This window comes from Moschus berezovskii, chromosome 11 (genome assembly GCF_049115385.1).
Source record: "Moschus berezovskii isolate FMDL1 chromosome 11, NW_MosBer_1.0, whole genome shotgun sequence".
Classification (NCBI taxonomy): Eukaryota; Metazoa; Chordata; class Mammalia; order Artiodactyla; family Moschidae; genus Moschus; species Moschus berezovskii.
The window spans coordinates 37,849,281-37,870,184 of record NC_142470.1 but is presented as its reverse complement, the minus strand read 5'-3'; the positions used below and the strand labels follow the sequence as shown (position 1 = coordinate 37,870,184).

The 20,904-nt window shown below is 46.8% G+C and overlaps 1 protein-coding gene across 1 annotated transcript in view; it reads left to right on the top strand.

Moving 5' to 3' along the window:
- Window positions 1-7,986, top strand: part of CAPN13 (calpain 13) — a 69,549-nt gene extending 61,563 nt beyond the window's left edge. Inside the window, exon 21 of the mRNA XM_088841730.1 lies at window positions 7,591-7,986. The gene's annotated coding sequence lies outside the window, so the exon portion shown is untranslated. The remainder of the gene's footprint in view (window positions 1-7,590) is intronic.
- The last annotated feature ends 12,918 nt before the right edge of the window (window positions 7,987-20,904 follow it).

The following is a 20,904-nucleotide window of genomic DNA, read 5'->3' as shown; positions in this document are numbered from 1 at the left end:
TGGTGTTTTTCTTTCTGGCTTACTTCACTCTGTATAATAGGCTCTAGTTTCATCCACCTCATTAGAACTGGTTCAAATGCATTCTTTTTAATGGCTGAGTAATACTCCATTGTGTATATGTACCAAAGCTTTCTTATCCATTCGTCTGCAGATGGACATCTAGGTTGCTTCCATGTCCTGGCTATTATAAACAGTGCTGCGATGAACATTGGAGTACATGTGTCTCTTTCAATTCCGGTTTCCTCGGTGTGTATGCCCAGGAGTGTGATTGCTGGATCATATGGCAGTTCTATTTCCAGTTTTTTGAGGAATCTCCACACTGTTCTCCATAGTGGCTGTACTAGTTTGCATTCCCACCAACAGTGTAAGAGGGTTCCCTTCTCTCCACATCCTCTCCAGCATTTATTGCATGTAGACTTTGGGTAGCAGCCATTCTGACTGGTGTGAAATGGTATCTCATTGTGGTTTTGATTTGCATTTCTCTGATTATGAGGGATGTTGAGCATTTTTTCATGTGTTTGTTAGCCATCTGTATGTCTTCTTTGAAGAAATGTCTGTTTAGTTCTTTGGCCCATTTTTTGATTGGGTCATTTATTTTTCTGGAATTGAGCTGCAGGAGCTGCTTGTATATTTTGGAGATTAATCCTTTATCAGTTGCTTCATTTGCTATTATTTTCTCCCATTCTGAAGGCTGTCTATTCACCTTGCTTATAGTTTCCTTTGCTGTGCAGAAGCTTTTGATTTTAATTAGGTCCCATTTGTTTATTTTTGCTTTTATTTCCAGTATTCTGGGAGGTGGGTCTTGGAGGATCCTGCTGTGATTTATGTCGGAGAGTGTTTTGCCTACGTTCTCCTCTAGGAGTTTTCTAGAATCTGGTCTTACATTTAGCTCTCTAATCCATTATGAGTTTATTTTGGTGTATGGTGTTAGGAAGTGTTCTAGTTTCATTCTTTTACAAGTGGCCGACCAGTTTTCCCAGCACCACTTGTTAAAGAGACTGTCTTTTCTCCATTTTATATTCTTGCCTCCTCTGTCAAAGATAAGGTGTCCATAGGTGTGTGGATTTACCTCTGGGCTTTCTATTTTGTTCCATTGATCTATATTTCTGTCTTTAGCCAGTACCATACTGTCTTGATGACTGTGGCTTTGTAGTAGAGCCTGAAGTCCGGCAGGTTAATTCCCTCAGTTCCATTCTTCTTCCTTAAGAATGCTTTGGCTATTCGAGGTGTTTTGTGTTTCCATACAAATTGTGAGATTATTTGTTCTAGTTCTGTGAAAAATATCCTTGGTAGCTTGATAGGGATTGCATTGAATGTATAAATTACTTTGGGTAGTATACTCATTTTTACAATATTTATTCTTCCAATCCACGAACACAGTATATTTCTCCATCTATGAGTGTCCTCTTTGATTACTTTCACTAGTGTTTTATAGTTTTCTATGTACAAGTCTTTTGTTTCCTTAGGTAGATATATTCCTAAGTATTTAATTCTTTTCATTGCAACGGTGAATGGAATAGTTTCCTTAATTTCTCTTTCTATTTTCTCATTATTAGTGTATAGGAATGCAAGGGATTTCTGTGTGTTGATTTTATATCCTGCAACTTTACTGTATTCATTGATTAGTTCTAGTAGTTTTCTGGTAGAGTCTTTAGGGTTTTCTGTGTAGAGGATCATGTCATCAGCAAACAGTGGAAGTTTTACTTCTTCTTTTCCAATTTGTATTCCTTTTATGTCTTTTTCTACTCTGATTGCTGTAGCCAAAACTTCCAGAACTATGTTGAACAGTAGTGGTGAGAGTGGGTACCCTTGTCTTGTTCCTGTCCTGACTTTAGGGGAAATGCTTTCAGTTTTTCACCATTGAGGATAATGTTTGCTGTGGGTTTGTCATATATAGCTTTTATTATGTTGGGGTATGTCCCTTCTATTCCCACTTTCTGGAGGGTTTTTATCATAAATGGATGTTGAATTTTGTCAAAGGCTTTCTCTGCATCTATTGAGATAATCATATGATTTTTATTTTTCAGTTTGTTAATGTGGTGTATTACGTTGATTGATTTGCGGATATTGAAGAATCCTTGCATTCCTGGGATAAAGCCCACTTGGTCATGATGTGTGATCTTCTTAATATGTTGTTGGATTCTGATTGCTAGAATTTTGTTCAGGATTTTTGCATCTATATTCATCAGTGATATTGGCCTGTAGTTTTCTTTTTTTGTGGGATCTTTACCAGGTTTTGGGATTAGGGTGATGGTGGCCCCATAGAATGAGTTTGGAAGTTTCCCTTCCTCAGCAATTTTCTGGAAGAGTTTGAGTAGAATAGGTGTTAGCTCTTCTCTAAATTTTTGGTAGAATTCAGCTGTGAAGCCGTCTGGACCTGGGCTTTTGTTTGCTGGAAGATTCTTGATTACAGCCTCTAGTTCCGTGCTTGTGATGGGTCTGTTCAGATTTTCTATTTCTTCCTGGTTCAGTTTTGGAAAGGTGTACTTTTCTAGGAATTTGTCCATTTCTTCCAGGTTATTCATTTTATTGCCATATAATTGCCGATAGTATTCTCTAATAATCCTTTGTATTTCTGTGTTGTTGGTTGTGATCTCTCCATTTTCATTTCTAATTTTATTGATTTGGTTCTTCTCCCTTTCTTTCTTGATGAGTCTGGCTAGTGGTTTGTCAATTTTATTTACCTTCTCAAAGAACCAGCTTTTGGCTTTGTTGATTTTTGCTATGGTCTCTTTTGTTTCTTTTTCATTTATCTCTGCCCTAAGTTTTACGATTTCTTTCCTTCTACTAACCCTGGGGTTCTTCATTTCTTCCTTTTCTAGTTTCTTTAGATGTGGAGTTAGGTTATTTAGTTGACTTTTTTCTTGTTTCTTGAGGTGTGCCTGTATTGCTATGAACCTCCCCCTTAGCACTGCTTTAACAGTGTCCCAGAGGTTTTGGATTGTTGTGTTTTCATTTTCACTCATTTCTATGCATATTTTGATCTCTTTTGATTTCTTCTATGATTTGTTCATTATTCAGCAGCATGTTGTTCAGCCTCCATATGTTGGCATTTTAAATGGTTTTTCTCCTGTAATTGAGATCTAATCTTACTGCATTGTGGTCAGAAAAGATGCTTCGAATGATTTCAATTTTTTTGAATTTACCAAGGCTAGATTTATGGCCCAGGATGTGATCTATCCTGGAGAAGGTTCCGTGTACACTTGAGAAAAAGGTGAAATTCATTGTTTTGGGGTGAAATGTCCTATAGATATCTATTAGGTCTAACTGGTCTATTGTATCATTTAAAGTTTGTGTTTCCTTGTTAATTTTCTGTTTAGTTGATCTATCCATAGATGTAAGTGAGGTGTTAAAATCTCCCACTATTATTGCATTGTTGTTAATTTCCCCTTTCATGCTGCTGCTACTGCTGGTGCTAAGTCACTTCAGGTGTGTCCGACTCTGTGTGACCCCATAGATGGAAGCCCACCAGGCTCCCCTGTCCCTGGGATTCTCCAGGCAAGAACACTGGAGTGGGTTGCCATTTCCTTCTCCAATGTGTGAAAGTGAAAAGTGAAAGTGAAGTCGCTCAGTCATGTCTGACTCGTAGCGACCCCATGGACTGCAGCCTACCAGGCTCCTCCATCCATGGGATTTTCTAGGCAAGAGTACTGGACTAGACACCTGTAAAGTCCACTTCTGGGTATATAACTAAAGGAAATAAAATCACTGTCTAGAAGTGAACATCACTCCCATGTTCATAGAAGCATCATTCACAGTAGCCAAGAAATGTGGAAACAATGTGTCTATTGACAGATGAATGAGTTAAGAAAATGTGATATACAAATACCTCCCCCCACACACCCACACACACTGAAGTATTCAGTTCAGTTCAGTCGCTCAGTCGTGTCCAACTCTCCGTGACCCCATGAATCACAGCACACCAGGCCTCCCTGTCCATCACCAACTCCCGGAGTTCACTCAAACTGAAGTATTATTCAACCTTAAAAAAGAAAATCCTGCCATTTGAGACAACATGGATGAACCTTACATTAAGTGAAATAAGCCAGACAGAGGAAGACAGACACTGCATGATCTCATTCATACGTGGAATCTAAAAAAGTTAAATTCATAGTAACTGTGAGTAGAATAGTGGTTACCAGGGCTGTGGGATTTCGCTACAGGGAGAGATACTCCTGGCCAATGGTACAAAGTTTCAATTATAAGATAAACAAGTTTCCCAGACCTTATATACATGTTAGTAATTGTCTTACATATTGCGGTGCTCCTATGTTAGGTGCATAAATATTTATAATTGTTATATCTTCTTCTTGGATTGATCCTTTGATCATTATGTAGTTTCCTTCTTTGTCTCTTTTCACAGCCTTTGTTTTAAAGTCTATTATATCTGATATGAGTATTGCTACTCCTGCTTTCTTTTGGTCTCTATTTGCATGGAATATCTTTTTCCAGCCCTTCACTTTCAGTCTGTATGTGTCCCTTGTTTTGAGGTGGGTCTCTTGTAGACAACATATATGGGGGTCTTGTTTTTGTATCCATTCAGCCAGCCTTTGTCTTTTGTTTGGGGCATTCAACCCATTTACGTTTAAGGTAATTATTGATAAGTACGATCCCGTAGCCATTTTCTTTATTGCTTTGGGTTCGAGTTTATACCCCCTTTCTGTGTTTCCTGTCTAGAGAAGATCCTTTAGCATTTGTTGGAGAGCTGGTTTGGTGATGCTGAATTCCCTCAGCTTTTGCTTGTCTGTAAAGCTTTTGATTTCTCCTTCATATTTGAATGAGATCCTTGCTGGGTACAGTAATCTGGGCTGTAGGTTATTTTCTTTCATCACTTTAAGTATGTCTTGCCATTCCCTCCTGGCCTGAAGAGTTTCAGTTGAAAGATCAGCTGTTATCCTTATGGGAATCTCCTTGTGTGTTATTTGCTGCTTTTCCCTTGCTGCTTTTAATATTTGTTCTTTGTGTTTGATCTTTGTTAATTTGATTAATGTGTCTTGGAGTATTTCGCCTTGGGTTTATCCTGTTGGGTACTCTCTGGGTTTCTTGGACTTGGGTGAATATTTCTTTCCCAATTTTAGGGAAGTTTTCAACTATTATCTCCTCAAGTATTCTCTCATGGTCTTCCTTTTTGTCTTCTTCTGGGACTCCTATGATTCGAATGTTGGAGCATTTAACATTGTCTCAGAGGTCTCTAATATTGTCCTCATTTCTTTTAATTCGTTTTTCTTTTTTCCTCTTTGCTTCATTTATTTCTACAATTCTATCTTCTAGCTCGCTTATCCTGTCTTCTGCCTCTGTTATTCTACTGTTTGTTTCCTCCAGAGTGTTTCTGATCTCATCTATTGCATTATTCATTGTATATTGACTCTTTTTTATTTCCTCTAAGTCCTTATTAAACCTTTATTCCATCTTCTCAATCCTCTTCTCCAGGTTATTTATCTGTAGCTCCATTTTGCTTTCAAGATTTTGAATCAATTTCACCATCAAAATTCGAAATTCTTTATCAGGTAGATTCCCTATATCTTCCTCTTTTGTTTGTGTTGGTGGGCATTTATCTTGTTCCTTTACTTGCTGGGTATTTCTCTGCCTCTTCATCCTGCTTATATTGCTTTGCTTGGGGTGGCCTTTCCCTCTTCTGGCAGTTTGTGGAGTTCTCTTTATTATGTAGTTTCCTCGCTGTGTGTGGGGTTGGACAGGTGACTTGTCAAGGTTCCCTGGTTAGGGAAGCTTGTGTCAGTGTTCTGGTGGGTGGAGCTGGATTTCTTTTCTCTGGAGTGCAATGAAGTGTCCAGTAATGAGTTATGAGATGTCAGTGGGTTTGGAGTGACTTTGGGCAGCCTGTATATTGAAGCTCAGGGCTGTTTTCCTGCGTTGCTGGAGAATTTGCGTGGTGTGTTTTGCTCTGGAACTTGTTGACCCTTGAGTGGTGCTTGGTTTTAGTGTAGGTATGGAGACGTTTGATGAACTCCTATCGATTAATGTTCCCTGGAGTCAGGAGTTCTCTGGTGTTCTCAGGATTCAGGCTTAAGCCTCTTGCCTCTGGTTTTTGGTCTTATTCTTGGAGTAACCTCTAGACTTCTCTATCTGTCATTTTCCAAGGTGGTTCCCTCTGTTTTAGCTTGTTTTCTGGTCTCTTCAGTGTCTAATTTCTGCCCTGATATTAGGGGGCGGGTGGACACTTTTTAAGGCTCACTTGTTCAGTCCTGTTCTGGGAATGGAGGAATGCTGCAGACAAATATCTCTGGCATCTGTGGGGAGTGCTCGTAGCGTCTCGGCCACACTGGGTTTGCCCCCACTCACAGCGTGTGTGCTGTCCCAGTCTACACTGCACAGGCTCTAGGTTGCTCTGCTGGGAACTGTCCAAGGCCGGCACTGGGTTGTATGCACTTCCCAGGTCTGAGCGGCTCAAGTTCAAGTACTCGGGTACTCCACAAAGGCGCAGACTTGGTTGGGCCTGCGTTTTGTGCCTTCCCCCGTCCGAGCAGCTCAGGTGACCAGGTGTTTGGCGAGTGCGGTCACTGCGACTTATCGCCTCCCCAGTCCCCAGTTTTCTGGGTGTACAACCAGCACACCTTCTCAGGCGGATATCGACCGGCCCGAGCCCAAGAAGTCTTGATTAGCAACAAGCCTGCCTGCAGTTTGTATCGGATGCCTTTCTGGGGCCATGGTTGCCCCCTCTGGCTCTGGCTGCCCTCCCTGCCTGTCTCAGCGGGGGATGGGGGATGGGCCGACTGCAGCCAGCTCGCTCTGCTCAGCCCTTTGTTCTGTGAGCGGGGCTGGCGGAGTCTTAGGTTAGAGCTTTCTTCCTTTTCGCAGGGAAGCTATCCCACAGTCTGCTTTGCTATCCCCAGTTCTCTCAGATTGCCCTCGTGGCATTCAAGCCCAGTCCTCTCTCTAAGCAGTTCAGCCGGCTCCTCCCTGCCCAGCCCCCGGTTGCTAATGGTGTATGCAGGCGTCTGCGCTACTTCTCCACTGGGAGTTACCGTTCGGCGGGTAATCTGTGGGTTTTAATTATTTCTTTCTTTTTCCTCCGAGTTATGTGGCCCTCTGAGGTTCCAATGCTCACCACAGATTCACCAGTGAGAGTGTTTCCTGGTGTTTGGAAACTTCTCTCATTTTAAAGCCTCCTTTCCCAGGATGGAGCTCCGTCCTTACCTCTTTTGTCTCTCTTTTTATCTTTTCTGTTTTTTCCTACCTCCTTTCGGAGACAATGAGCTGCTTTTCTGGGTGCCTGATGTCCTCTGCCAGCATTCAGAAGTTGTTTTGTGGACTTTACTCTGCGTTCAAATGTTCTTTTGAAGAATTTCTGGGGGAGAGAGTGGTCTCGCCGTCCTATTCCTCCACCATCTTTTTCCCCCCTCCGCATCTGGAGAATTTTGAAGAATGAAGTAGAGTCACTGCCATCCATTGGAGCCACGGGTGTGATGGAACTCGGCCAGCCTGGCCAGCACGTGGTACCCTCTGTTGCCTGGTAGTCCTGAGAGTAGCATCTGTGGGAAGGGGGCCTACCTCTGCAGTCACTCAAAGAAAGGAAAAGCTTCTTTACTCACCCTGGGCCTTCTGTGTTTGAGTGCCTGTGTCTTTCCCTAGGATGAGTTCTCAGTGATCACTCGAGAATCTGGCTCTTGTTCCATTGAGCATGCCACCCCCATGGGTGATATACATCAAAGCCTGCCCTACCTGGATGTAGTCAAAGCTGCCTTCAAGGAGCCTGGACCGGGTCCTCAGCTGGGTCAAGCTCTGGTTCGCCCAAGGTCATAAAACAAGTTATCTGAATATTTCGAGACACCAACCTGGAATCCCAGGAGAAAGAAGCAGAAGATGTTCCCTTGTGGGAAGGCAGGGGAAAGCCGCATCTTGGTCCTCTCCCACCAACCCAGTCATTTCTCAGTCTGTCCACCCACAGGATGCTGTGCGTGGCGTGGGAGTGGTTCGCTGGGTGTTTGCAGAGTTAATCATACTCTCTGATATCTGAATCCTGACTGTTTCACAGCCAGATGGCAAAATAAAACATGGTTCCAATAAATGTCTTCAACTTCATGGCAAGTAAGATCTTAGTTCTGGATGAAAAATACCTTTGGGGAAGGGGAAATCCAACCAGCAAGGCAAGCACCTCCCTCCCTCCTAGTCTGTGAAGTCATCAGATAGTTCCAAAAGACCCACTAGAGTACAGAATAGATTCCAGAGTGACCAGGCCAGACCTCACTCAGGAGAACTGGCATTTGAGAACCCATTCCTGAATGCATCTCACCAGTGAGGGAATACTTGCAAACGTGTGTGTCAAGAATAGGAGGGCAGGAACCTTCCAGAGTGTGACTTTTCTGAGAAAAAAACAATCAAAATGTCAGTGGCATGGGCAAGGGTGTGCCATCATGCAAATACCCACACTCAGGAACTAGGTTAGCATTTGGAGGCGGATGTGTCCTGGTACAAGGAACACACACACAGCCAACTGACTGCCTCTCACAGGGGCTGCTGCTAAGGGTCTGCAATCATTTCAGAAGCACAGCAGGCTGAGACACACGGCATAGCCTGGGCCACGTCATTGTGAGCCCTTGCCCTGTGCTTGGCTAACTAGGATAGATGGCCATGGTTATCAGCATGGGCTTCAGAGGTAGACAGAGCTAATGCCTGAAGACCCCAAGTCCTAGGCTGTTATGCAAAACAATGAGTCCTGACCGATCAAGACAGACTGTTTTAAAATAAAAGGAGAAAGTTCAAAAAAAAAATGAATGAGCTGTTTTGGCAGGACTCAGAGATGATGTTCACCTACCTGTACTTTCAGGTAGAAAGTCCAACACACTTTGCTGAACCAAACACCTGGACTGAAACCCAACTTGGCCTGGGAAGCCCTCAAGTGGAGGAGCAGGAAGAACAGTCTTGCTTCCCCAGAGCCGGTGGTGACCCTAGTGAGGGTGGACATCTGAAAGTGCATGTACACACACACACACACACACACCAGGGAAGCCCAGCCCACATGCATATGCGCGTGTACACACACACACACACACAGCCCAGCCCCAGAGAACAGTTCCACATGCAAGCCCACTGATCAGGGATGACATCAGTCTTGCTTTTCCCTAGGACAGAAATAGTTTCCTTTGAACAGCTTGCTTCTCACCACCTCCAGGCAGAGGCAGGATTGCAGTGGAGCGGCACAGCACATGTATGCCTCCCTATTCCCTGTGCTCCATCAGGGCCCTGACCCCCAGGACAGAGTCCACAAGGACCTTAGATGATAACCAACTCAGTCCAGTGATGGGTTTTCCAATCTCAAAAACAGGAACCTCACATTCAATTCACTTGTGTTTTAAATTAAGAATGGAGATACTACAACTTATCCAATCTAAACATTTAAAGCCTTAAGTTTCATATAATAGCCAATTAGGAGGAGGGGCTAGGAACAGGGAAAGGGGAGAGACTGTGGAATAGAAGTAAAGGTTAGGTGGGAGGGAGGAACAGAGAGTGTAGCAGGCGGCATCAAGCAAGTGTAAAACAGGAACTGCTCAAGGTATTTTAAGAAGGAGGAATTTAACACAGGGAGCGAGTTGCTCACAAAGCTGTTGGTTCAGCTGGAGGAGCACAGGCCAGAGAAAGAAAGAAAGTGAAGTCGCTCAGTCGTATCCGACTCTTTGTGACCCCACGGACTGTAGTCCTTGAGGCTCCTCTAATCCATGGAATTTTCCAGGCAAGAGTACCGGAGTGTGTTGCCATTTCCTTCTCCAGGGGCTCTTCCTGACCCAGGGATCGAACCTGGGTATCCCACATTGCAGGCAGATGCTTTACTGTCTGGGCCACCAGGGAAGCCCTAGGCCAGAGAAGATCGCCACCAAGTCCCAGGTTCACCACCAAGAAAGAATGATGAAGCTGCTGCCGCCACCCTCGCCAGACATTATAGGGAGTGGCCAGAAATGGCCACGGCTGCTTGTAGCCCTAAGCGGGACAAAATTTCACAACTTCTGCAGCCCACGTGTCTGCTCACCCTGCCCAGAGGCAGAATAAGGCTTCTGCCTCTCTGCTGCCTTCCAAGTCACAAGTGCAGAGGAAAGTGACAAATGCAGGGAGAGGGAAAGACAAGCAGATGGAGATGGACAGCGGGGCGGTGGGAGGAGGATGATTCAGACAGACACGGGGAGGACAGGTGAGGCATGGCAGGGAGCAACACAGACAAATAAGATGGGAGAGGCCAGGGACAAGAGACTAAAACAGAAGGAGGAAGGCTGAGGTCTATGGGCGTTGATGGGAGTGGAGGCCATAGCACCCAATCACTCAAAATCTGTTGCCAGTAGAACTGCTGACTTACGATGCCAATCAGGTTGTGGTTCTCAGACTTCATTGTGTGTAAAAGTCACCTGGAATAACTTTTATAACAAGCCTTAGAAATTCTGACCCAGAGAGTCTGATGCTAGAACTGGGAATCTGCTTTTTTAAAAAAAAAAAAAAAAAAAAAGCTCAAAGGCTTCCCTTGTGGCTCGGACAGTAAAGAATCCACCTGCAATGTGGGAGATCTGGGTTCAGTCCCTGGATTGGAAAGATTCCCTGGAGGAGGGCATGGCAACCCACTCTAGTATTCTTGCCTGGAGAATCCCTATGGACAGAGGAGCCTGGTGGGCTACAATCCACGGGGTCACAAAGAGTTGGACACGACTGAGTGACTAAGCACAGCAAGTGATGCCCGTGGTCCTTGGATGACTTTCTAGGAACCACTGCTTTGCAGCCCCACTGAGTGGTGAAATGCTCTGGGCTGCAGCAACCAGGGCGACTATGAATCCAAGCTTAAGTTCTGCTCTGGTCAGAGGCCTCTCACCACACTTCCCCGCCCCAGCCCCTCATTGCTGCCTAGAATATCTGAGATCCCTCCCACCACCTCCCAGCTCACTGCTCCCCTCCTTCCTGCTCCCTGAGAACTGATGTCCTAGTTGATTTTTACCTCTAAACAAGCTCATTAAGCAATAATCCTAGAAGAATCCATCACTCTGACAAGGTTGTTGATTAACCATCCCCCAGCCGAGCCTGCCCACTCCAGTGTTCTTGCCTGGAGAATCCCAGGGACAGAGGAGCCTGGTTGGCTGCCGTCTGTGGGGTCGCACAGAGTCAGACACGGCTGAAGCGACTTTGCAGCAGCAGCAGCAGCTGAGCCTAAAGGGCTTAATATCCCAGCGGAGTGGTCAGTAATGAGTCGAGCGGCAGCACTGGCCTGGTTCTGAGCAGATGGATGTGAGATGGGCAGTTGGGCCAACTTTGCAGCCTGGTGGAGGTCAGTGGAGAGGAAGGTGGAAAGTCTCCAGGCTGCCCAGGCTGCAGCAGGTACTATACCCTTCTAGCCAGATTCTAGGCCATTCTTTCTGAGACCACTGAATGCCCCCAGAGGGTATATAAGGATATGAACAACTCTGGACAACAGACAGGAGAAGGACCACTTGAAAGGTTCTGGACACAGAGACATAATTCCCCAACCTTACAGCTCTGCCAACTATCTAATTGCCTGAGTCAGAGAAGAGACAGGCAAAACGATAAAATGACTGCCTTCCCGAGATCAATTTCAAGTCCAGACTGTTATGTCTTACTTTTTTCCCCCACAGTTAGACTCTTGTTTTAAACACCCCTCAGTTCAGTTCAGTCACTCAGTCGTGTCCGACTCTTTGCGACCCCATGAATCACAGCACGCCAGGCCTCCCTGTCCATCACCAACTCCCGGAGTTCACTCAAACTCATGTCCATCAAGTTAGTGATGCCATCCAGCCATCTCATTCTCTGTCGTCCCCTTCTCCTCCCGCCCCCAATCCTTCCCAGCATCAGAGTCTTTTCCAGTCAGTCAACACTTCACATGAGGTGGCCAAAGTATTGGAGTTTCAGCTTTAGCATCAGTCCTTCCAATGAACACCCAGGATTGATCTCCTTTAGAATGGACCGGTTGGATCTCTGTTCCCTCAAAAGATTTGCTTTCTTCTGTGCGTGGAGGTGCCTTGGACTGAGCAGGATGTGGCAAAACACTGCCCCCTGGAGGTCACAGTTGTTACAGCTTCAAAGCATCCGCCTCCCAAAGGTTCCTTCCAACTCAAGTCTCCAGTGTGGTCTCAGTGGCAGTCTCCAGCCAGTCTGGCATTGCTGCCATCTAGGCTGCCCTGTATGCACAATTGCCCTATCACCTGCCTGACTCCATCTCATTTCTGCCCCCCCTTTTGCATAAAGATTGGATGACATTAGTAAATAGTCTTGACCACGGGGAAGGGAACTGATCCCCCCACCCTCCAACTGTGCAGCTCTCATGCGATCACTGACATGCCATGTCATCCTATGTCTTTCGATGTTTCCAATTCTGTTCAGGCACAAAGAAGAGAAAATATAATAGAGTGAGTGCCAGTAGTGTTAAGAGAATGAACGGCTGAGCTTGTGTAGTGTGAATACAGGGAGCATGGCAGAGTGGACAGAGCACTGGGCAAGTCCTCTGGAGTCTCAGGTTTAAATCTTGGTGCTGCCTCCATCCAGCTGTGTGTGCTCTGAGGACTTCCCTCTCTGGACTTCCTTCTTTAAAATGAAGGGGCTGAACTTGGAGATATCTAAGGTCCCTTCCATGGCACACACTTGGGGAGCCAAAGCTTAAGGATTCTAAGTCACAGGCATCATTAAGGGGAAGCAACTAGTCAGGAAAAACAAGCCCCTAGCAATGTGGCAGCAACAGTTCTCCAGTGTGGGCTCGGTGGGAGTATCCAGCTAGCCTGGCCATTGCTGTCATCGAAGCTGTCCTATCTGAAGAGAGAGACCCACTCTCTAGGGAAATAAACAGGACTCTTTTCCTTTGACCTGGGAGTTGCTGTTCCTTTTACAAGGTTTTCAATGACAGAAGTTCAAAATCCCCTTCACTGTATATTATACCATAAGGAATATGGTCAATAATATTGTAATAATTTTGTATGGGGACAGATGGTTACTAGACTTACTGTGATCATTTCATAATGTATGCAAATGTCAAATCATTTGGTAGCTCGCCTGAAAATAATAAAATATTGAACATCAACTATATTTCAATTTTTAAAAAGTTTTTTAAACTGTATGCATGGGGTGAAAAAACAGTGCTCCTCCATTCAGCCAGAGTTGGTCTTTAGCTTTGACCTTGCTCTGGAAAGGTGGAATCCGGGCCACGGTGCAGCCAGGGCTGGTGGTGGTGCAGTGACACCTAGTGGCCATTTCCACTAATCACAGCCCAGATCAGCTTCTCTGTACTTGAGAAAGTCCCATCCTTTCCGTGGCTGAAAGGGCTGCATTAACTCTCAGTGAATGCAAGAAATGCCGGGCCCTGGGTTGTAATCTCAGTGTTGCAAATGCCTCTCTGTTTGACCACCTTCAGTTTCTTCAAATGGGATTTTGGCCCTTACGTGCTTCCCTTCCAACTGCCTTGCTCTCTGGACCGCCACGACTTAGGGCATGTAGTCAGGGATCTTAGGTCCATGCAGAGGGCAGGATGTCCCTGCTGGGAAGGCACGGCCCAGAGTTCGCCACTGGGACCCTGGGGTTCCCACCAACGTGATCATGCACAGTCCTTGATCAGCCTAGAGACAAGAGCACGTGGCCGGACCATTGACCACAGATAGTCCATCCAAGGCTTGCCTCCATCCTGGTTACCAGCTGCTGAGGTGGGAAGAAGTAATGGAACCAGTCAGAAGGAAGCCTCATTGAGTCAGCTTCCTATGGGTTGGGTGGGGAGGGGAACTCCACCTGCTATTCTTCAATTTGGGTACCAGAATCTTGCCCTATTGATGGGATCTGTGGGGTTCATGCACACCTAAAGAACAATGTAAATGGGCTCTTTTTAACACATTCCTCCCTTTGCTGACACCTGCACAAGCTGCGAAGAGGAGAAAGAGGGCTGCGTACTGAAGTTTCCAAACCGCCCCATAGTCACTCACAGTATTTCGGCATGGCCGAGGACACACAGGCTGAGCTTTCAGGGTCTTTTCTGACTCACATATTCTTCTTACCCCAGAAGAACTGTGCTCCCTCCCTCGTGAGCCATGTCCCTCATCACTAGTTTCTGGTCCTTATTTATGAATCTTTCTCCTAGTGTAATCTTTGAGAGCTACATGATTTCTGCAGAGGACTGTGGTGCTTTTCTTTATGGCTGTGTTCGTGTCACCATCACTCCCTTACAGCCTCCCCTAGACTGTCCTTGAGAAGCGTACAATGGTAACACCCAAGAACCCCTTGAAGAAGGAAGTGAGTCGTTCAGGTTGGGGATACATTTTCCAGAGTCACCAGAGCTTCTGGTATATGGTCATTTTTCCCTGCCTGTTAAATAGTGTATGTAAAAACACTTTATACACATAGAGAGCACACGAGCTATCATTTAAAAATACCTACTCTATATTCACCAGGGTCCATTCAGGAGACAAAAATCATACCAGCTGTTTGAATAGGGTATATTCTTTGTATTTTAATACAAAGAATTATTAACTAGTGAAAGGTAATTAACTATTAAAAGGGGCAATAGGAGACTCTAGAGAACAGAGGAATAGAAAATGCAGGAAGCAGCTGATGCCTCAAAGGATGAAGGAGATTACCCAACAATGAAAGAAATAACTTGGGTGAGATCCAGACCACTTCGGAAAGTGTGTGCCTGCTGCCCACTGGATGGTGAAGATGTTCACGGGGCTCCTGTTGACTGGAGGACACCTGCGGGGGTACCTTGCTGGGTGAGAGAACCCAGATGCTGCTGGCAGTCACCTTGTAGGAAGAAAAAAAGCACCCTGGAGCCAGCAGGGGCACTCTGCCTCTGTGTGCTTTCCAGTGTCCCTCTAGCACCCTCTGCTGACAAAGCCTGACATTACACCAGCTGGCTTTACTTTCTTGGGCTTGAAAATCACTGCAGATGATGACTGCAGCCATGAATTCAAAAGACGCTTGCTCCTTGGAAGAAAAGCTATGACAAACCTAGACAGCATATTAAAAAGCAGAGACATTACTTTGCTGACAAAGGTCCGTCTAGTCAAAGCTATGGTTTTTCCAGTAGTCATGTATTGGTGTGAGAGTTGGACTATAAAGAAAGCTGAACACCAAAGAATTGAAGCTTTTGAACTGTGGTGTTGGAGAAGACTTGAGAATCCTTGGACTGCAAGGAGATCCAACCAGTCCATTCTAAAGGAGATCAGTCCTGAATATTCATTGGAAGGACTGATGCTGAAGCTGAAACTCCAATACTTTGGCCACCTGATGGGAAGAACTGACTCACTGGAAAAGACCCTGATGCTGGGAACGATTGAAAGCAAGAGGAGAAGGGGACGACAGAGGAAGAAATGGTTGGATGGCATTATTGACTCGATGGACATGAGTTTGAGTGAGCTCTGGGAGTTGGTGATGGACAGGGGGGCCTGGCGTGCTGCAGTCCACGGGGTCGCAAAGAGTCAGACACGACTGGGCGACTGGACTGACTGAGCACCAGCTGGCAGAGCAGAAACCAGGGTCCAGCCGCAGCTACAAAGTGAGCAAAGAAGGGCGGATCTGGAGTTGAAAGGCAACAAGTTGATGACAGGTCCACCTGCCAGGTCTGCTGTTATGCATTTCCCTAATGAATCTCATATAATCTCAAGAAGCACAATTCTTTGAAATAGTTACTAGAATTCCCATTTTAGTGTTAAGTAGATTCTGAAAGCTAGAAGTGATCCGAGAAGATACACAGCTAATATACGTGGCTGAGCTGGTGTTTACAGTGCTGTGTTTGTGACTCTAGAGTCCCGGTTCCTACCCCAAGCTAACAGTGCCTCTCTGTGAAGGGTGGAGGACAGTGAGATCCTTCCTCCCCCTTCCTCCTCCATGAACTCACATGAACCTTCCCAGCATTGCTTCTTGGGCTCTCCTCCTTGGAGAGGCCAGTGGTGAGGCAGATGCCTTGGGGTGCCCTAAGGCAGTGGTTTCTAAACCAAAATCACCAGGAACAGCTTGGTGCAAATAGAGGCTCCTGTCCTTCTCTGCAGACCCTAATTTAATAGTTGGGAACAGGAGTAGGGCTGGAGTCTGCATTTAACAAAATCCCCAGAAATCTTGATGTGCCTATAAAGGAGCGCCAACTGCTCCACTGCACTAGATGAGCAAATGAGAAGCTGCCTGGCCTTGGCTGCCGGGGAAGGGACTTCACACTAACAAGCTCCTGTCAGCCTCAGCGCCTCGCAGAAAGGTCAATGCTGCTACCTGACTTCGGAAATGAAAATCAGATGGGGCACATGGATCTGCTTCATGGGTGATCAAGTTGTAATGGCTCTAATGGAGGCCTAATTAATTCCTGTTTGCCAGCCAGAAAATTGGAAGGTGGGCTCCAGGACCCCTGGCCCCCTTTAGACACATTTTCTGGACAGGAGGTATTTCCAAGCTAGAGCCAGCCGGGCAGTCCCACCTGAGTCAAAAATAAGAGCCAGCCACTGTGTGCTAGGAGCTGTGCCCCTTTGTCTCCAACCCTGGAACCTGCTGGCGAGGATTAACACCACAACAAGGAAACTGGGGGTCTGTCCAAGGCCTCGTGGGGCGGAGCTGAAATTCAGGCACACATGAGACTTACTCCAAAGCTGTGTGCCTGGCTTGGGAGAGGAACTGGCTCCTGCCTCAGAGCCCCTGCTTGGGGGGCAGCCAACCCCTAGTAGGCTGGGGGTTATGTGCTCATGGTCATCAAGAAGTTAATGTCTTTCATTTGGTGGGGGTTTTAGCATCTATAATACAACTCAGGAAATGGGCATCGTGTGCTATTATCTTGGTCCTTCGGAGAGGAGCTAAAGCAGAGGATATGGAGGAGGGGTCTGTCCTGGGAAGGCCTCATAGGGTCCTGCTCTGTTACACAAACCCATAGAACCATAGCACCAAGAGTGAACCCTAGGATAAACTGTGGGCTTTGATAAGGACAGGTCAGCGTAGGTTAATTGACTGTAGCGTGTAGCGCTCTGGTGGGGGATGTTAATGGTGGGGGAGGTGGTGGGGCAGGGGGTATGTGGGAACTCTCTATACTTTCTGCTCAGTTTTTCTGTGAATCTAAAAACAAGTCTAGTGAAAAGAGAAAAAATTACTGCCTCTTAATGTGGTTGTGAGAATTATTAAATAAAATAATGTTGTGAAAGGGCCTAACCCAGGCTTTGGCATGCTTCAGGGTCCCTGGTAGCTGAATGAGGGGAGATATCACCCCGTAAACTCAGTGCAGGTCCAGAAGGACCCTGACAGTGGAGGAAGGGCGATGCTCGTCTCCCTCAAGGAGCCCTCGGGGTGGGGGATTGGAGGGCTGGAGGTGTAAGGATTAAGGACCAGTCTGGGGCAAGTATTAGTCAGAAGACAGAAAAGCAATTTTGGCCCAGGACTAGATATGCTAACAGGCCCAGGTCTAGGATTTGTAAGATTGGTCCCTCCCTCTCTCCAGATGAACCTTCTCATAGCCAATGGAAGGAACCAGAAGAGACTAGTTATTTGGTAAAAATCATGAATCTGGCGGGCCACTCCCCTGGCTCTGAAGCTCTCACGTGCTCCCCAGCACCTTCACCTGGCATGTAGGCTTTCCGTCCGCTTCCTCTGTGGTACAGCCACTCTGGGAACTGTTAGTGGAGTAGAAAGAAAACAGGGAATCAGAGACCCAAAGTTTAGACCCAACTCTGTAGCTGTATGACCTCGGGGGCATCTCTCCCCAACGCTGTGCTTCAGTGTCCCAGGCCGATTCCTTTCTTCTTTCTGTCACTGAACACACTATTGAGTGCCCACTATGAGCATGACGATCTCTAAGGTCCTCCCTGTGGTGATGTTATGTTTTATTCAGTGTGGTTCAAATGCACTGGGAGAAATATTAAATCTGTGAAGGATGAAGGTGAAAATGAAGAGGTTCCCTTACTTATGGTATTTCTTCCCAGGCTCTGCCTTTTGAATCTTCATTTCTGTGCCCACCTTTGAGGGAATGGAACACACGTTTGCAAAGTGCTTAGATAACTTTGAAGACTGCTGGGCTGCGACCTTGCCCTCAGTATCTGATCCAAGATGAAAGTGGATGCTTCCCTGACCAAAGTGCTTGATTTTCTTTGAGTCCCCCTCCATGTTCACACCTGTCCTCCATGCCAAATCCCCTCCCCTGCGAGAGGATCCAGAGCTTCTCTGGGGGAGGCACATGATGCTCAGTTAGGAGCTCAGCTTCCAAACAGATCAGGTTCAAATTCTCACTCTGATTTTGCTTGCTGTGTGACCTTGGAAAGTTACTTAACTTCTCTGAAACTTGCTGCCCTCTATTTAATGGAGAAAATAAATCTCCACCTGAAGGGGTGTTGTAAGTAAGATTAAGTCAAATGACACAAGCAATGTTTCTGGCCACATAAATAGCAATACCACTCTATCTGAGTTATTAGGTAACTTTCATGAGATAATTCACGTAAAGCGTTTTTTGCTTGGTAAGAACTCAGGCCCTTCTTTTCCTCATACTCTTCAGTTTCATTTCCTTCCCTGTGACTGCCAGGTGGCAGCATGGGGCCGTATATGGAGCCCTCTTTCTCACTCACAGAATGGGAGTGCTGGCAAGGCCCCTTGGTTGACGATAACCACAGACTGTTTATGGAGCTCTTACCATGCTGGGCACATGTCACAAACCCTTCCTTTAACCGCTGTAGGTTCATATCAGGGGGAGGTTCAGTTACCTGCCTTGTACAGGGGCAGGATGATGGACTCTGGCAGGCAGGTTCCATAAGGGTGCAGAGCCTAGAATCAAATAATCCCCTGCTGGCAGCTGGGGCACTTGCCCGTTGTGGTTGGTGGCCTCCTGGTGGGTTGCAGGAGCCTCATGTGGTGGATGAGAACAGTGTGGCCCCTGGAGGGAGGGAGTGACCCAAAGCCAGAGGCCTGACCCCAGGCAGGCACCCTTTCCTGCAGGGCCCAGTCTCCAGGGAGGGTCGCATTGGCCAGGGCCCCCACTGCCCTGAGACTCAGCCTGGGCTCTCTGAGGGGGTGCTGGGAACCCCAGCAAAGCAAGCACCTGATGTCCTGCTGTCGGCTTCTGCTCATCCAACAGGACCTCTTCTGATCCCCAAGTAATCTTTGCCTCCAGGAGCCACAGAGATTTATGGATAACTTCCTCCAAATCTCCCTTGGCTAATCCTCCCTCGACTGAACCCTTTAGTGATTGCATTTGCGGCCGGTGCCTCTAATCCCTTGGGCACCAAATATTCCTAGGAAGGCACATGGGCAGCCCTGTGTCCTGCTGGGACCCAGCAGCCAGTGGATCTGATCTGGGCACACCTGGGACCACCAGCTTGTCCCTGAGTCAGCCTCTGTTTCTCCCTCCTTCGAGTCTCACTGGGCAGGAGGTCAGGGAAAAGTCCAGGTCTGTGTGCAGCAGTACCTGGACAGGGCAGCTGGCCGGCAGCCAAGGAGCTGGGTCCCCGGTCTCCACACTGAGTGATTCTCAGAGGGATGTTCTTGTCTGAAGTCAGGGCCTCAGTTTCTTCCTCTCGTAAATGGGGGTAAAATTAGTCTTGCCTCATAGGGATGAGGATTTATGAATGTAACATATTTAGCGACCTTAAGGCAGAGCCTGGAAACTAACACGCCATCAGAGGTGGCTAGCTGTAGTTAACCTACAGTGTCTCCCTGCCACCCCCACCCCCTCAGTGACAGCCATGGCTCTCCCCTGTCTCCCACCTCTAGAGACGTGGACCCCAGAACATCAGCTCCTCACACAGGTTTAGCAATGCAGTGGTGGGAGAGCCATTTGGGCTGTGTGGGGTCTGGGGGCTCCAGGAATGGCCACAGTTTTGGTGCTGGGGGAGACCAAGGACCTGCAGCTCTGAGAAGGTGCACCCAGGACAGGAGAGTTGCCCAGTGCAGCCACAGCCAACTCAAACTCTTGCGGGATGAAGGAGCCCAGGGCCAGGGAGGCTATCAGGCTTCAGTGGAGCAGCTGGGCATTCCTGACAGGGGTGGACTAGCCCACTAGACAGACTGGATGGTCCCAGACATTGCCCAGGCAGGGGGCGTTACAGAGGGATGCTTCAGGTGCAGCTCCATGAACTGGATAAATTAATCTTTCTTTTTTAGATTTTTTTTAATGTGATGATCTATTTTTTAAAAGTCTTTATTCAATTTTTTATGACATTGTTTCTGGTTTGTTTGGTTTTTTTTTTTTGGCCACATAGCATGTGAGAACTTAGCTCTCCAACTAGAGGTGGAACCTGCAACCCCTCCTCATTGGAAGGCAAAGTCTTAATCACCGGATTTCCAGGGAAGTCCCTAAATGACTGAATCTTTGAGATGCAGTTGCAGTACTTCGTCACCAGCAAGTCAGCAGGTGGCCCTGCCCCTAAGAAGGAGATAAGATTGGCTCAGACTCTCTGTGAGGGTTTAGCTCTGTCCCGGAGACGTTAGCTCTGTCCTGACCCCCATCACTGCACTGTCCACCACCACTCTGGGCTCACAGTTATGTCCTTGTCTCTCCCAGGTGTGGGCCTCATCACATAATCCTGTTTCCCTTCCGTCTGTCCATACTCTACTGAAAAACAAAAATAAAAACTAAGCTCTCTCACACTCTTCAGGATAGAGAGTTCCATACCTTTCCTGGGGTCCTGCCTGCTTAACCCAAAGCACAGAAGCTTGCTGTTGGCCAGCCAGGAGCCACCTCCTGCCAGGGAGACCCATGCCCACCCTAGTCCAGCTACTTGCAATGTTAGCTTCCTCCGTGGCCCAGAGGCGGAGCCCCACATCCTGACAGCCCATGTGTTACATACGTGTTCCTAGGAGTGTGTCTTACCGACTATCTGAAATCTCACTACTCTCTCAGCCTAGAAGTTCTCACCTCTGTTCACTTGAGTTCCTCCAAGGAGCCTGGCACATAAGCAGGCAGGGAATACAATGACTGTGACTGCGTGTGTGCTCAGTCGTGCCTGACTCTTTGCAACCCCATGGACC